The 17,158-nt window shown below is 35.3% G+C and overlaps 1 protein-coding gene across 1 annotated transcript in view; it reads left to right on the forward strand.

Moving 5' to 3' along the window:
- Positions 1-17,158, forward strand: part of CDH12 (cadherin 12, type 2 (N-cadherin 2)) — a 1,158,911-nt gene that overhangs the window by 547,388 nt on the left and 594,365 nt on the right. The gene's annotated exons all lie outside the window — the stretch shown is intronic.

Raw genomic sequence — 17,158 nt, forward strand, 5'->3', positions numbered from 1 at the left:
AAAGAACAGTCCAGTCCAGGGACTTCTGCTTTTATCCACTTGAGGACTCAAACATGTTTTAAAAATATTATCTTTCTTCTTATATTCAAAACAAAACAAAACAAACAAAAACTTATTCTAACCCTAGTGACCTTGAATTCTTCTAATGTTTGTGATCTTTCCTCATTCCTTTATTGGTTTGTACGTTCTTGGGATTTCTATTGCATTGCCTCAGCTTGTAATTTTACGATTCTTCTGACAAACGTTGGTTCTTCTTCCCTGCCTTTACTTTGTGTAGCGCCCTTCACTCAGTGTCCTGCATTTACAAGCTCACCTTACATGGCATACCATCTAAAAACAGATATATTCACATTTTAGAACTTCCATAATAACACAGCACAGCTTCAGTGACTTCAATAACAGATATGTATTTTCTCACAGTTTTGGGAACCAAAATCAAGAGGGCAGCAGGTTCAGTTTCTTCTGAGGAGTTGGTTGCCTTCCTGCTGTGTCCAAGCATGACTTTTTCTCTGTGTGAGTGCAACCAGAATGTCTCTGCCACTTCTAATAAAGACATCACCCATAGTGGATTAGGGCTCCACCCTAAAAGCCTCATTTTTAACTGAATTACCTCTCAAAGACCGTATCTCCAAATATACTTACATTCTGAGGTACCGGAGGTTGAGATTTCCATGTATGAATTTGACGGTACTGAATTCAACCTAAACACCATGGTTTTTAAAAACCCTGACTACTGTCAAAGTTACATCTGGGTTCCTTAGCTTCAGATTTGTACAAAGCGTAGATTGACACTCCAGTCGAGTATATAACACACATCTCAAGCTCCATATGCCCCAAATGGAACGGAACATCACCTGAAAAAGCCACCTTCGTCTCTTAAATTATTACCGTATTCTTCTAATACCTTCCACTTTCTGCCATCAACCCTAATCCTACCATATATTCTTAAACAGAGTGAGCTTTTTTCTTTTCTATTTTTTATTTCAATAGCTTTTGGGGTACAAGTGGTTTTTTGTTACATGGGCAAATTACATATTGGTAAATTCTGAGATTATAGTGTACCTGTCACTGGCGTGGTGTACGTTGTACCTAATGTGTAGTATTTTTATCCCTGGGCCCCTCCCTTCTGAGTCTCTAAAATTCATTATATCGCTCTGCATGCCTTTGCATACTCATAGCTTGCTTCCACTTCTAAGTGAGAACATATGGTTTTTGGTTTTGCACTTCTGTGTTACTCCACTTAGCATAATGGCCACCAGTTCCATCCCAGTTGCTGCAAAAAATATTGTTTTGTTCCTTTTAATGGCTGTGTAGTATTCCATGGGTATATATATATGGGGTATATATATCAAATTTTCTTTATCCACGGAGTAATCATTTTAAAATAAAATTTATATAGTGTGATCAATAACCCTGGTTTGTTTAAGGCTAAGAGCTTTCACAGGAAATGGGACTTTTAGAACAAAGACTGGGAAAGTCCCAGGCAAACCAGAATAAGCTGGTCACCCTAAATTTGTATAATATTACTCTTCTGCTCAAAAAATCTCCAGAAGACGTTCATCTCATCAGAATTACAGTAAGAAGTATTTTAAAGTTTCATATCCCTTCTTTGACTTTATTTTATGCCTTTTTTTCCCCTCATTTGACTTTAGTCTAAAAATTTAGAAAAAACATGGCACTTTCTCTGTTCTCAAAGTCTACCTTCAGAATTTATCATCTTGATAAAAAAGGGTTAATACCCACTCTGAGGTCCTTGAAACATTTATGTGAATCCCTTGGGGCAAAAATTTCAGAAATCTTTAGGACAGTGATATACAACCACAATTCTACCCTTCTCCACCAAGGGGAGTAATGTCTGCAAACAGTTTTGTTTTCACAACCTGAGAAGTAAATGCTAACTGACATGTAGTGGATGGGATGTAGTAGCCTAGGATGCTGATAACATGCGCTGCACAACTACCCCAAACAGAGAACTTTCAATCCCACAATAACAAGCGTGCTGTTAAACTTTGTCCTAAGAGATGGAATACACAAAGGGGTAAGGTTTGAAGGGGAAAGTAGAAGCCATCTCCTAGTCATTTGAAAATATATTCTTGTTACATTTGTCTACTTGTTTATATGTGGAACTCTCCAATTCATGTCCATACCACTGATGGAAGGGGAAGAGACTATATTTTCACCAGAATTCTCAATCCTTGGAACAGCAAGAAGCTGCAGATAGGTGCTTAATAAATATATGTTGAATGTATGACTGAAAAAAAAAAAAAGATGGATTAGTGTTTGGTAGGGAACAGAAAGCTACTGATTCACACAGAAACAAATAGCACCTTTTTTCTTTTAACTTTTTAACTGTCTAACTTATGTACAGACAAGAGACTATTTTAAGTTCCTCATTATTATCAGTTTGGGACACTTGCAGCAATAAAGGACAGTAAGTGAAATAATCCAAGTGAAATATATCACAAAATACCTTTTGAAATTGATAAGTAATTAAGTGAAGTGAAAAGAAATTTAAAAAAGCTATATGAACAAATGAATAATAAGTGAATACATTTAGAAAATTTTAAAAGAAAGCCAAAAGGGTATATTTATTTTTTAATTCTCATTTTTCCAGAGTTATCTAACTTTTTTAACTAATGCTTTTATTTTGAGATAATTGTAAAGTCACATTGAGTTGTGAGAAATAATAGAAGTTTCCATGGATACTTTATTTGGTTTCCCTTAATGGTAACATCTTGCAAAATATGTATTCAATATGTTTATATTCAACTTGATAACATATCTACTAAAAACTCATTTTAGTGTATGACTTCTAAACATCTAATATATTTTTATTAACCATAATGTATACTCTTTTTGCAAGTAATGTATTCTGAATGAGCCCCTTTTTTGGTCAGGGATTATATATCTACTTCTAAATGCAGCATAGTGTGGAAGCCATTTAAGAAATATTTCAAAAAAAAAAAGAAAAAAAAAGAAATATTTCAAAAGATAACTAATTCAGTTATATGTGTGTTTATTATTTTTAGCCTACATTTTATAAGCTGGTACTGCATGATCATGATAGTTTTGGGGACACATCATATTTTGATATATAGTTACCAGCATAAATATTGTAAAAATTAATTTAAAAATATAAACGTGTTTTTTAAATATATGCAGAATCTGCCTTGTGAGAAGAGAAAAATAGTTTGGAGCAGTCTGAGCTATGTGAGGTATGCAAAATTTATCAGGCCCAGAGAGACATGAGTCTTCAGTCATGAACTTCCCTAGACCACCACACCACCACCTTGTACCCATGCACAGTGGCAGAGGCAATTTTTTTTTTTTTTTTAAGATGGAGTCTTGCTCCATCGCCTATACTGAAGTGCAATAGCACGATCTCAGCTCACTAAAACCTCTGCCTCCCAGGTTCAAGTGATTATCCTGCCTCAGCCTCCTGAGTAGCTGGGATTATAGGCGCATGGCACTACGCCTGGCTAATTGTATTTTTAGTAGAGATGAGGTTTCACCACATTGGTCAGGCTGGTCTCAAACTCCTGACCTCGTGATCCACCCTCCTCAGCCTCCCAAAGTGCTGGGATTACAGGCGTGAGTCACTGTGCCTGGCCGGCAATTGTTTAAAGGGATTTTGTTCCTGAAGAGCTGCCTTGCTCATTATTTTTATGTTCCTTAGCTTTCTGAGAAAAAGAAAAATGTATAGCCAATCAATAATTTATGTTATTTTAATGTAAATTCATGACAAAGAACTTAGAAACTGCCTCTTCTTCTTTAAAACCCTACTTATAATTGCTCCTAATCCAAACATATATTTAGGGCAACTTGAATCTATGCTCTTCAGTTGCAATCCTTAAGCTTGGCTCAAATAAACTGTCTACTTGTGTTACAGTTAGTTACCTCTTCCCTTTAGAGCCACATTTGTAACAGAAAAAAATTCAGATGAATTGAATAAGGTCTTAAAATGTGACAAAATAACATAAAGTAATATAAAATAGTATGTTAAACTTTTAAAAAGAGCTGGCAGTAAAGGTATTTCCAGCTATAAAATATGCAAATAATCTAAGACTTACATCCACATAATTAACCAGAATACTGCCTGAGTTGCCAAGGAAAATAATTTTCATTTTTATTACTAGGTAGGAAGGACCATCAGATTTCAGATAATGGGGAAGGGTGACTTTGCCCTAATTCATAAAAAATCAGGACAGCACATTTCAATATGATCAGATTAGAAAGAGCCCAGGGAACATCCATGATGATAAAAGATGACTACGATTAAACCTTGAATGATTTAGACATTGTAATCGATGCCATAAGTAGCACAATACCATGTGCTCTACAAGCTGCTATGTGCTCTCAAGGTGGTCATGTGGATAACAAGACCAATTGGCTTTTTCTTTTGGGTAGATGCTACTGGGTAGTCTTACATGCAACACAAGAGAATTTGAAAATGCTAACAGGGAAAGTGTAAAACTGTGGTGGAATCAAATTAGATATTAAAGTTTTGGTGAGATGAGCCCCTTTATAATTATTATAGTTTATTATACTTTTGTCATTGCTATATATATATATATATATACACACACACACACACACACACACACACACACATACAGTCATCTTTTTTTTTTTTTTTTTTTTTTTTGACAAAGTCTCCCTCTGTCACCCATGCTGGAGTGCAGTGGCACAATCTTGGCTCACTGCAATCTCTCTCTCCCTGGGTTCAAGTGATTCTCCTTCCTCAGCCTCCTGAGTAGCTGGGATTACAGATGCCTGCCATCGCGTCTGGCTAATGTTTTGTATTCTTAGTAGAGATGGGATTTCACCATGTTGGCCAGGCTGTTCTCAAACTCCTGACCTCAGGTGAACCACCCACCTCGGCCTCCCAAAGTGCAGGGAATATAGGCGTGAACCACCGCCCTCAGCCTGGTGTTGTTGTTGTTATTGTTATTGTTGTTGTGTTTATTTAAGTTCTGGGGCACATGTGCAGAACATGCAGGTTTGTTACATAGGTATACACATGCCATGGTGGTTTACTGCACCCATCAACCTGTCATCTACATTAGGTGTTTCTCCTAATGCTATCCTTCCCTTAGTCCCCTACTCCCTGACAGGTCCAGGTGTGTGATGCCCCCCACCGTGGTCATGTTTGTTTTTGTTTCTGTTTTTTAACTTGATAATTGTTTATTTATTAACGGCAGAATTTGGGAAGCAGAGGATTTAAGATAGAATTTTTGTTTAGTTCCCCCTTTCAGATGAAACGTCTTATTGAAGGGGTTTATTCTGGAAGAATATTGACTGGCAGAAACTATCAATCAAAGTACTTTTTGGACCTCAGGAAACTCATTTGGAATGAGACTTCCCTGGTGACTAACCTTAAAATATAGTAAACTCAACATTATAGTTATGGAGGATGAATAAATATAGATACCTAATGTACAACATGAGGACTATAGTTAATGATGTTGTATTGTATAGTGGAAATTAGCTAAGAGAATTGTTTTTAGGTGCTCCTAACACACACACACACACACACACACACACACACACACACACACACAAAGTTAACTGTGAGATGAGGGAAATGTTAATTGGTTTTAATGTAGTAATCACTTTCCTATATATATGTATATCAAGACATCATGTTCTACATCATTAATTTATACAATAAAAAATAGTTTCTGACTCATCATTTTCCTGTGGTAGCTTACTCAGTTTTTACTTTAGTCAATATGTCCATACTTTTCATCCGCTATTTTACCTGTTTTGTTCTCTTTTCACTTGCTCTGTATGTGATTCTGTGATTCTTAAACACATACACTTTCTTTCTGTTATTGTTCTATTAATCCTTGAAACATCTAGAAACATACACATTCTTGTGTTCTTTACTAATCGGATAGACTTACACAACAACCTTAGAGAACAAGGAATATTTTTGGAATAGTTTTTGTTACCTGGACTACCTTTTCTTATGCCAGCCTCAATATAATAGCTGAGTTAACCTTTGTATTTATTTGTGAATTATGGTGCAATACTGTATACCTCGATTCACAAGTGGCTTACAAACTCTTCCGTTATTGAATGGTTCTGTCATGCTGCATAATTGAGTGTATCTTTCTCGTAATCTGCTCTTCTCTCATATATGAAGTGATCTCTCTCTCTCTGTCTGTCTCTGTGTGTGTGTGTGTATTTGCCCTTATGGGCATTGTTGTAGTCTAAATAATATCCTTTCCAAGGTGTCTGTGTCCTAATTCCTGAAGCCTGTGAATGATACATGGAAAATTACTTTGTTAATATGATCAAGTTAAGGATCTGGAAATGGGGAGAATATCCTGAATTATCTCTTAGATCCAAGGAGGAGTTTAAAATTCAATTTACATAATTTGTACATTTAAGTATACAATTAACTGGTTTTTAGTATATTTATTGGGTTGTACAACTATCCACTTAATTTAATTTCAGAACAATTGGATTACCTATATATAAATCTCATGCTCATTCTTAAGGATATCTTTTTTAATAAAAATAATACAACTATTGCTTAATATAGATGACAGCATCCCAGTCGTACATAGTCAAAATAATTCAGCCATCCTTCTGTTAGCAGTGGAGTGCAGATGGCAATGTGATAATAACAGATTAATGATCCTTAGGGAAATGTCTGTGATTCTGTACAATTTTCCGTAATACTCTTTGTGGAAAACACCCATTAAAATAATAATACATCCTGTTTAACTCTAGAATCGAAATTTAGAAAACATCTCTTTCTTTCTGCTTTTCTAGAATCTCATATGACTTAAAAAGAATCTTGGCCAGGTGCAGTGGCTCACACCTGTAATCCTAGCACTTTGGGAGGCCGAGGTGGGTGGATCAAGAGGTCAGGAGATCGAGACCATCCTAGCTAATGCGGTGAAACCCCATCGCTACTAAAAATACAAAACAATTAGCCGAGCGTGGTGGCGGGCACCTGCAGTCCCAGCTATTCGGGAGGGAGGCTGAGGCAGGAGAATAACGTGAACCCAGGATGCGGAGCTTGCAGTGAGCCGAGATCGCGCCACTGCACTCCAGCGTGGGCAACAGAGCAAGACTCCATCTCAAAAATAAAGAAAAAAAGAACCTAAAAGAAAGCAGCTAAACTATATAAAAATTAAAATGATTAAAATGTTATTAGAAAGTACAGCTGTGAATTAAGTTGATACTGAGTGTCAAAATGACCCATATTAGTTACTAGGTTTGGGATAGCAGTTTGTCACCAATATTTTTAAAATTAGTGTGCAAGAAGACTCTTTTTCATCATAATTTTAAATGGCCTCAATATATAAATCAACTAATTGTTTAGGAAAAACACAATATTTCTTGGTATAAAATTATAATTATTTATGTCAAATGGTCCCCTGATGAGGACAGTATGATAAAGTGGTGTCACATATCTAACAAATATTTATTCAACCTAGGATGTGTCAGACATGATACTGTGTGCTTGGGACACATCAAAGAAGAAATGGTTGAAAATCCCTTTGCTCAAAGCACCCACATACATTGTGTCTCCTACTCCACTGGCCTTTAAAGAGAATCAACAAGTTCTGTAAGGTTGAAGGCATCGCCACACAATCACAACATAGTAAAAACTATTTTAAAGACAGGATGTACTGTGTCCTTGCAAAGCATTTAGTATCCTAATTCTTTTAGTAAATTTTGGCTGACATTGACTGGAGATTTTACTCTGTGGAAAATGCCAGGAATACAGCTCTTCTGTATGGCCATTGGAATTCAGAGCCATGCTCTTTGGGAGAAGTCAAAGTGTGCGGTAGGGTTATAATCCTTTTATAGAGGCTGAAAATCTCATTGAAGTCATCTAAGGTGAGCTGTGAGAGTTTCCACATTCAGGACTCAAATTCTCTGTAGAAAATTGTTTTGAATCAGCTTTACCCCATAGAGCTATAATCAGGGATGCTAGATCCACTCTAAAAGTCACTTAGTTCTACTCAGAAATAATTTTCATATCTGCATATAACTAAGTATATGTTTAGATAAAAATAGCAGCTTAATAAAACACTCATAGAAACTTTACATTAAAGAATGATATTTCCCCATCTGATTTTTAGAAAGTAGCTATGCTTTTAAAACTGTAAGATCTTTAGGGTAGAGGCATGGTACATCTAATTTTTATTCTTTCCATTTTATTCCTAGTATTTATAAGTATCTTAAGTAGCACTGATGTACTTGATTTTCGTGCAAACTTTTCTCACAACTTTAAAAACAGGGTTAAAAGAAAGGTTACTTATTTTGCTTGTAGATATGAATGAGACAGAAATCTCATTCATTTGACCCCAGAACCAAGAGCTGTAATAATTATATTTATTGAGCACAAAGTTTATGCTAGAAGCTGTAAGCATCCTCATTTAATTTCTGTAATGTATCATTAGCTACATTTTGCATATTAGGTTAAAAAAAAAAACTCAGAGAAGTAGAGTAAATTTCTTGATGTTACACAGAATTTCTTTTTAGCAAGTGGGCTATTTAAAAACCTCTGTGAGTAAAATATGTCATTTTTAACTTTTTGTGTATCTGTCCGAATCTTAATTCTATCTCTGTCTCTGTAATCTCTCTCTCTCTCTTTCTCTCTCTCTCTCTCTGCCCCTCCCTCTCTCTTTCTTTCTCTTTCTCTCATTATTTTTTTTTTCCTTATACCACAAGGCAAAGCATATTCTCTGTGTCTCTGTGTACCAGGCACTTCACTAGAATTGTGAATTCCTTTGTTACACTCAAATGAATAAAGATACAAAGGGTCGTGTGCTGAGGTTTTTTGCTTTCAATGTTGCTGACTCAAAGAACAGTATCAATTGCGACTGGTGAGCAGAAGAGTTCTTGTAGTATGGGGCGGGGTTGGCGGGGGTGGGCAAAATAAAGCATTTGTATCAGAGGAAGGAGCCTGAACAAAAGTATAAAGACATTAAAGAGCATGGCACACAGAGAGAATTATAACAGTCCAATTGGTCAGTTTGTAGATGAGCAGGTGTTTAAAGAGGTTGGTCAGTGTCAGCATGAATCTTATCTAGGAGGCAGGGAGAAGGTGCTATGCAATTTAAGAAGTTTATGAAAGAAGATCATTCAGGGTGCCTTAGCATGAAAGTGGGCAAGAAGGTGGACAGAAATACTAAGAAAGAAGAAAAGACAGCCAGGATCAAGGTAGTCGCAGCAAAGCTGTAAGGGAGGTAGCAGATAGAAAACATTTACAGTCAACATTTACTGGCCCTAGTGAGTGAATTCTTGAATATGGGAGTGAGATGCAGAATGTGGGGAATCCAGTGATGGATCCTCAGAGGACTTGCTACCCACAGTGGGACCAGCGAATTGCCTGCGGCTATGAGTTCGCTTAAGGCTCACATCTCTCCCAAGGTTATGCCCTTCCCTAGGGCGGCCTGCCTCCAGTGACTGATCATAGAGGGGTTACAATGACCCAGGCACTTTAAGGTTGCCAAGGACCATCTGAAGATGGGTCATTCTAGCTCCAGAATTTTGTCCTTGGCTTCTTGCAGCCAGCGTGGCACTTCGACTAGTCCCTCTGCCCAATCTTATTTCTTTCTCTTCTTTTAACAGATGACAGTAGCTTTAAAAAAAAAAAAAAATGTACACAGACACTATCTGAGCATCTGCGTTTGAGAATCCAACCTGTGATAATAATGCTGAAGTACCTGAATTGAGGCTTTGTTATCAAAAGAGGAAACAGCAAAGAGGGCAGTGTTAAAAAGCAATGCATTCAGTTGGAGGCTACTGTATTGGAGGGAACAGTAGATGAACTAGATGATTATCTCCTGCAGATGGAAGGATAATCAGGACTATAGCTCAGGAATAAAGAATTAGTGGAAATTTGTATTTGAGGACTTTTAAAAACAGCAAATATAAAATACCTTTTATATGTTTCATGTTATATATATATATTTAGAGGCTTTTTAAATTATTCTGGTTAAAAACTTAAAAAAAAAATTGTTTATGACCTGAGAGTATTTTTAGCAATTATTTTATTGCTTGGCATTTGAATATTTATAAATTGACTCTGCCAGACACCTTGGGGCCTTTGAGTATTTTTGAAGGTTTACAGCACACAAGTCTAAATTGAAGTCAAGATTCTGTCCCCTTAGCAGCCTTTTCAGGATGTGGCATCCCTTATGCCAAGCTATTTTCTTGATTGCCCAATTTGTGCATAACTGACAAGGTGTCCCAGTTGCCTGGTTATGGTATCCTTGTTCCTTCTTTGATGGGACAGTGATTATGTGTTAATGGACTTTCTACACACACATTTGTCAGGTTTTAGCTGTTGCTTATGTCCTCAGTTAGGTTATAATTGATGCCCAAGGGCAACTTGCACATTTAAATGAAAATGGTTAGTGATTATTCACATCCTATTATTGATATACACAGGAAAAGATACAAGAAAGTTTGTTTCTTTACCTTCGTGTCTCCTACATACACATTTGAATGCTGAATGCCATCATCAGACTTCGCTGCTTCCAATTTGGCTCTTTTGTGCCTTTTTGATTTCACGTTTCATTAGTTAATAGTATTGGATTTGTGCCAAGAAAATAATATATACATGTATGACTTTGAAGTTGGAGTTGAGAGTGGATAGCAAGAAAGGCATTTCCTACTAATAACCAAATGAGAAAGCCAACATAAGTACATGCACACACACCCCCTTTCTTTCATAGAAAGAGCTTATAGAAAGCTTATAGAAAGAATTAATGGAAGTAATTCTATGCTGTCTCATATCTAGTGAAACAGGTAAAAACAGTCAAATGCGTGTAACCTGTAGCCAGGGTGTTGGTTTATGCCTTGGTTTCCACACAATTATTTATAGCATCTCGTTAACTCTCCAAATGTCCTGGTTTACATATTAAATTACATAGCTGCCTTATCTAGGATACTTCTAAGTTATTTTAAACATTAGCTTATCAACATGCTGAGTAATACGTGACCTGACAGAAAACTTTTATTAAATAATTCTCATTTATGACTAAAATATTTACTCCTAGAAGGGTGGGTAGTTTGAATACTTTTGGGGTTGTTATAAAATGTTTAGTATAATTCATTTTGGAAAATATAGAATGTATTAATGATTAATATGATCCTAAAACATATTAGTTTATGAATCTTATGGTATCACCATGGTATGGTGGGATGATCTCTGAGCTATGATACAGGCAGGTGACTTAGCAATGTTGACAATTTTCTCTGAGACTTTGGTAGGTTAGCTGACTGCTCTCTACTTTGAGTTCTCAAATAATAGAGTTGAACATAGTTGTTATATTGTCTAGCTCAAAAGGTTATAAATTTGTAAGATAATCTGTTATGAACTGGCTTCAGTGGCAGAAATCTCCTCAAAATATCCATGATTCTATGAGTATTTGAATAATGATGATATTAGTCTATTTCATTGCTTAAGTGAACTAATAATAGTGGCCTTTTTTGTTACTGCTGACTAAAATGTAGAAATTGTGATATCAATAATTAAACATGAATCTTTATGGTACATTCCAAATCACATTTTTTCCCATTAATTCTATAGCCCTTACTCCCCACTTAGAAAATGTTTTATTGGCAACTTTTGTATTATAATTTTCAAAATTTTAAAGTAAATTGTTGCATTGATAATATAAACACTTTCAAGTGTTTTGTTTGTTGTTTAGTGATGTCATCAAAATAATATGAATAAAAGCTATTTAATTTAAACCAAAACAATAAACTAATGTGACTTGTTTTTGAATAGACTTTTTATACTGAAAAAAAAATCATACATTTGTCATTGTATTGACAAAGCCCAAGTGCACATTTTCTTCTTTAAATTCCTCTGAGGAGTCTTTCAAAAAGTGGTTTTTCATATATTTAAAGTGCTCCTTTCTCAATGAGCTGTCTTACTGTCATAACAATTTGACATTTAATCAGATATAATATCTTCATGTTAGTAATTTAAATTACTGTTCCTTAAAATATTTGCACCCACATTTTTTGCCTCTAGCTCTCCTCTTTCTTCTTCCCTTTTAAAACAGGTATTAGTCAAAGCAGTATACACTTCTTTAGTTATTCAACCCCATTCAGATTTCAACATTTATCATCCAGTTTAGCTTTCACCCTAATGGTTAACATGATTTTTTTAAAGATAGCCAACAGTCTCTTAACTCAGAAATCATGTGTGTGTATATATGTGGTCTTTAATCAATTTGACGTTCCTAGTACACTTAACATTCATGATGATTTCTTATTTTTAAAGAATTATTCTCTTTCAAACAATAGAAAAGAGTTCATTTTACTCTTATTTCCAAAATTACTCTTATTTTGCCTCCCTTTTTCTCTAGATACACATGTTTTGAGAGACCTGTACACTGATAACCTTCTCTTTTCCTAAGCTATTCCCATATTTTTTAGAATTTTATATGTTCCAATGACTTGAATATCTATGTAGATCATTCAAATTTTTTTAGATGATCCTAAAATTGAGAATTGCATTCCCTACTTTGAAGATGCTTTATTGACATCTTCATCTGGATTTCCTGCAAGCAGTTGAAATTCAACCTATCCAAGGCAGAATTCATACCCTCTTCCCAGAAAAATGTCTACTCAATCTCCATTAATTACATACTCTCCCAGTGTTATGAAATAAGCATCCTGGAATAATTTTTGATGAAATTTTCTCTCACTTATGTGGATATATGAGGTTACCAGATTATACAAATGCAATTTATACAGTCTCTGATTTGAATATTTGCATTGTTATTTCTTGACACAAGCACTAATTTGTCTATGTACATGCATATGTCTGTGTGTGTAGAGCGGATGTACTCATTTTGTTCATTTTTTTCTTGTTTTACTCTCAATCCATTTTTATTTTCTTCACCTTGTGTCTAAAATGAATTTTCTTTTTGTAAATTGTTCACAATAGTTATGTGTAGCATATAAAACTAAAAATATGATTGCTTTTGTATTTTATGTATTTAATTGTTTGAGACTATATATATATGTTTTTTGACCTACATGTTTTTATAAAGTAGATGGGCTGGGAGCAGTGGCTCACACCTGTAATCCCAGCAATTTGGGAGGCTGAAGTGGGCAAATTGCATGAGCTCAGGAGTTTGAGCAGCCTGGGCAACATGGTGAGACCCTGTCTCTACCAAAAATAAAAAAAAATAAAAAATAAAAATAGCTGGGCATCGTGGCACGTACCTGTGGTACCAGCTACTTGGGAGGCTGAGGTGGGAGGATCTCTTGAACCCATGGGGTAGAGATTGCGGTGAGCCAAGATCAAGCCACTGCACTCCAGCCTGAGTGACAGAGCAAAACCCTGTCTCAAAAAAAAGAAAAAAACAAAACAAAAAAAAAAAAGGGAGGGGGATGAAAAACATTTGTTTTAGGTAGTTACTAAATTTCCATTATTATAAAATTGGGAGTCAAAATCTCTATATTTCACTGAAATTTTGCAGTGTATTTTGTTGTGGCTGAAGTTTACTTGGCTCTTTTGTAGAATGCAAGTTTTTTCTATTATCTGATTATTCAAAAATGACACTTTACTGATGTGGCGCTTTAGTCATTTTTCTTTATGGATCCATACTACATATTTGATGACAGTAAATGTTTCTTATCTTTGTCATCTCTGTGAGCTATATTAGTTTTGGATTGGCATTGTGACCTGTGCCAGGCGGATACTGTGCCCCTGACAACTATTTGGTGAATGAATGAACAAAATATTATTTATTTTGCTAGAAAGTATCTCGGGAACAAGGGCAATATTTTACATATCATAATAGCCACCCTATTCCAGCATCTGCTCCACAGCTTTTCAATACACCTGGGTAGAATTTAAGTATTCTTTGATCGAAAATCTTGTTCAATACAAATACATTGCTGAACTTAGTCTCTAAAATAAAGGACACATTATATAAGATCTATACTATTTTTTAATGTCTTCACTGCTCTTATGGAGGAAATGAACTGTATTATTTTATGATCAAGGTTAACAAAATCAAAAATATTCTTATTGTTATGCAAAATATTAATCCATTTTATACTTGGCTCATAGAAAATGTACTAAATATTGTTTAATTGAATGCATTCATATTTAACTTAAAATTATATACCTTGGGGGCCTGGCGCGGTGGCTCAAGCCTGTAATCCCAGCACTTTGGGAGGCCGAGGCAGGCGGATCACGAGGTCAGGAGATCGAGACCATCCTGGCTCACACGGTGAAACCCCGTCTCTACTAAAAATACAAAAAAATTAGCCGGGCGAGGTGGCGGGCGCCAGTAGTCCCAGCTACTCGGGAGGCTGAGGCAGGAGAATGGCGTGAACGCGGGAGGTGGAGCTTGCAGTGAGCTGAGATTGCGCCACTGCACTCCAGCCTGGGCGACAGAGCAAGACTCCATCTCAAAAAAAAAAAAAAAAAAAATTATATACCTTGGGAAAATAGTTTTAAAGTTTGAGAGAAATCTGATAAAGTTACAAATGCTGTTGGTTTTCTATTTTAGCTCTGTACATCAGAACAACACCAAACCTATTTAGGAAATGAATGAGTTTTGTATATGACCGTTATGGATCCTGTATGGAAATAATATTACACACAGTAAATCCAAAAATCAGTTTCCTAATGGCTGCATTCATACATTTGAGAAGTATTTCATAACATTTCACAGCATTATGGTGAAATATGTTATATTGAGAGTTGAGCTTTGGTGCAGAAGGTTAAAAATGTATGGCTTCAAAATTGTTGTCATTCACGTTTTTCAATTGAAAACTGGAGTACGGCAGGGCTGGTAATCAGTTCTTTGAAAGTGACAGCTGTAATAACTTGGTAGGGAATTTTCAGAGTACTTCAAGATTTTGACCTTTGGAAGGTATAGATTTAAGGGGAAATATAATTTGGAACTGCAGATGGAAGAAACATCCTCTTTCCTGGGCTAATATTAGACAGTCTTTAAAATAATATCAAGAAGAACCAGTTAAAAGTTTTACACAGAGGAGAGGAACCAGTGCATACATATTGTGAATTACTAATAAATGTTGTTGTCATAGCTGTAGCTTTTACATAGCCAAAGTGCATACCACAGACCCAATGGCACCCACACTTTTACTTTGTGGCTTCTGGCTGTCCACATCTTTAATGCAAATAGATGTGCCTTTTAGACAGTGCTATTATTGGATGGAGTAACTCCATTTCCATCCAAATGTCATTTCTTTCAGTGCTTATTCACTCCTACTACTGTTCTAACTTGAATTCTGTCTACCCTAGCTTAAATAAATACATATGTATTTAAAATGTGAAATTATAACCTCTCAGTCTATTGTCATCCTTTGTATCTATGCACTTGAGTAAAAGCCTACTATATGCTTTAGTTAATTTGCTTGGGAATTAATTTCTGTAAAAGTGTATGATTCTGCAAAAGAATAGGAGGAAAAAATAACAGGAACATTTAAAAATATTACTATACCCTCGTCTATCACTAAATCAATTTTTTAACCTAATATCAAGAAAAATAAGAATGAAGGAAATAAAAATGTCTTTCTCTCAAACAACAAAAGACAATTTGACAAATTAAGTAAAATATAACTACTGACTTATTTATCTAACAACTGGAATAAGGCATAAGGAGTTGATTCAGAGCATAAAGTTATAGAAATTTAGACCTGGGAAATCGCACCTGACAATCTCTCACAGCCAATAGAAAGCTGAGGCCAAAGGGATTCTTTGCCTTATTCAGGCTCATAGAGATCATTAATCAGACATGGCAAAAAATCCACATTCTCAAGCTCTTTCAAAGAAGTTCTTTGCATTACACCGTGCTGCTTCTTGCATAATGATTTAAACAATAATTTGCTAACTTATTTTGCAGCATAATTTCATATTTTTTACAAATGTGTCCACAAGTAGCTTGAGTACTCCAAAACATTTCTACTTGATCTTTCCTCTTGTTTGCAACAAAGCATTCATTGGCTCCCCATCTTTTATTCAGAGACAAAGGAAAGGTCTTTCCAGGGCACTACATGACCCTAGGTAAACCATTGCACTCCTGCTCTCTCTCTCTCTCTCCAACCCCATCCCCTATCTCTCCCTTACCAACTTTCCTAACTACATTGGGTTCCTTACTTTACAGCTAACCTGTCAGTCATTTTCCCTCTCCTCAGGTTTGCACTTCCTCATTATTTTCCTAAATGTTCTTTTCTCAGATATAGGTGTGGTTCCGTTTCTCACCTTTAGGTCATTGCTTAAACCTCACATTCTAAAATGAGTCTTTTCCTGACCAGCCTGATTAACGTTTCCATTTTATTAACTTCTATATCCCTACCTCTAAAAACAGTGTTTAGATTATAGTAGACCATAATATTTTTTGTTGCTGAATTCATGGATGAGTAATGAGTTATTAATTTGCATTTCCAAAAAGTAAATTATGTAGAGTCAAGAGGAAGTGGGAAACAACTATGTCTCTGTTGATATGCCAAAGAGCGTGCATTGATCTATTAGAGAAACATGAATGAAATCTTTGAATTATTTAAAGACTTGTTGATATTATTTTCACTTTATCAATTGCTTCCTGTTTTGTTTCATTCCATAGCAAGTATATTGGCAGCTAGGAGGTATTTAAATCTCTCTGTCATCACTAATATAACCAACTGGTGGTAGGAATGAGAACAGTGAATGTTTAAAGGAAGCTCAGTTCGTCAGAAGATATTAGTTTTATCTATGTAAAAAAGCTGTAAAAAAGTGTAAAAATGTACACTCTGTGGTTTAGATTAATATTAGGAGATAAAAATGGCTTTAGAGTTCATTCAAAGCTTCTGCTACAGAATCCATCATTGAAAGAGAGTAGAGAGTAAACAGAAAGATGTGGTAGCCACATTTTATGGAATATTATACAATAACATATAAAACCAAATTAGAGTTTTGCTTAGATATATACATAGAAACATGGTTAGAACTTAAACAAACAGGGCTTATTTCAAGGATAAGAAATAATGTGTGTGTGTGTGTGTGTGTGTGTGTGTGTGTGTATATATATAAATATATATATACACACCAGTTTAAACATGCCATTAGTTGGTTATATATACACACACTCATATTCTTTCTTACCATTTAAATAAGTGCTATTTATATATATACACACACACACAA

This window comes from Colobus angolensis, unplaced genomic scaffold, assembly GCF_000951035.1.
Source record: "Colobus angolensis palliatus isolate OR3802 unplaced genomic scaffold, Cang.pa_1.0 Scaffold127, whole genome shotgun sequence".
Lineage (NCBI taxonomy): Eukaryota > Metazoa > Chordata > Mammalia > Primates > Cercopithecidae > Colobus > Colobus angolensis.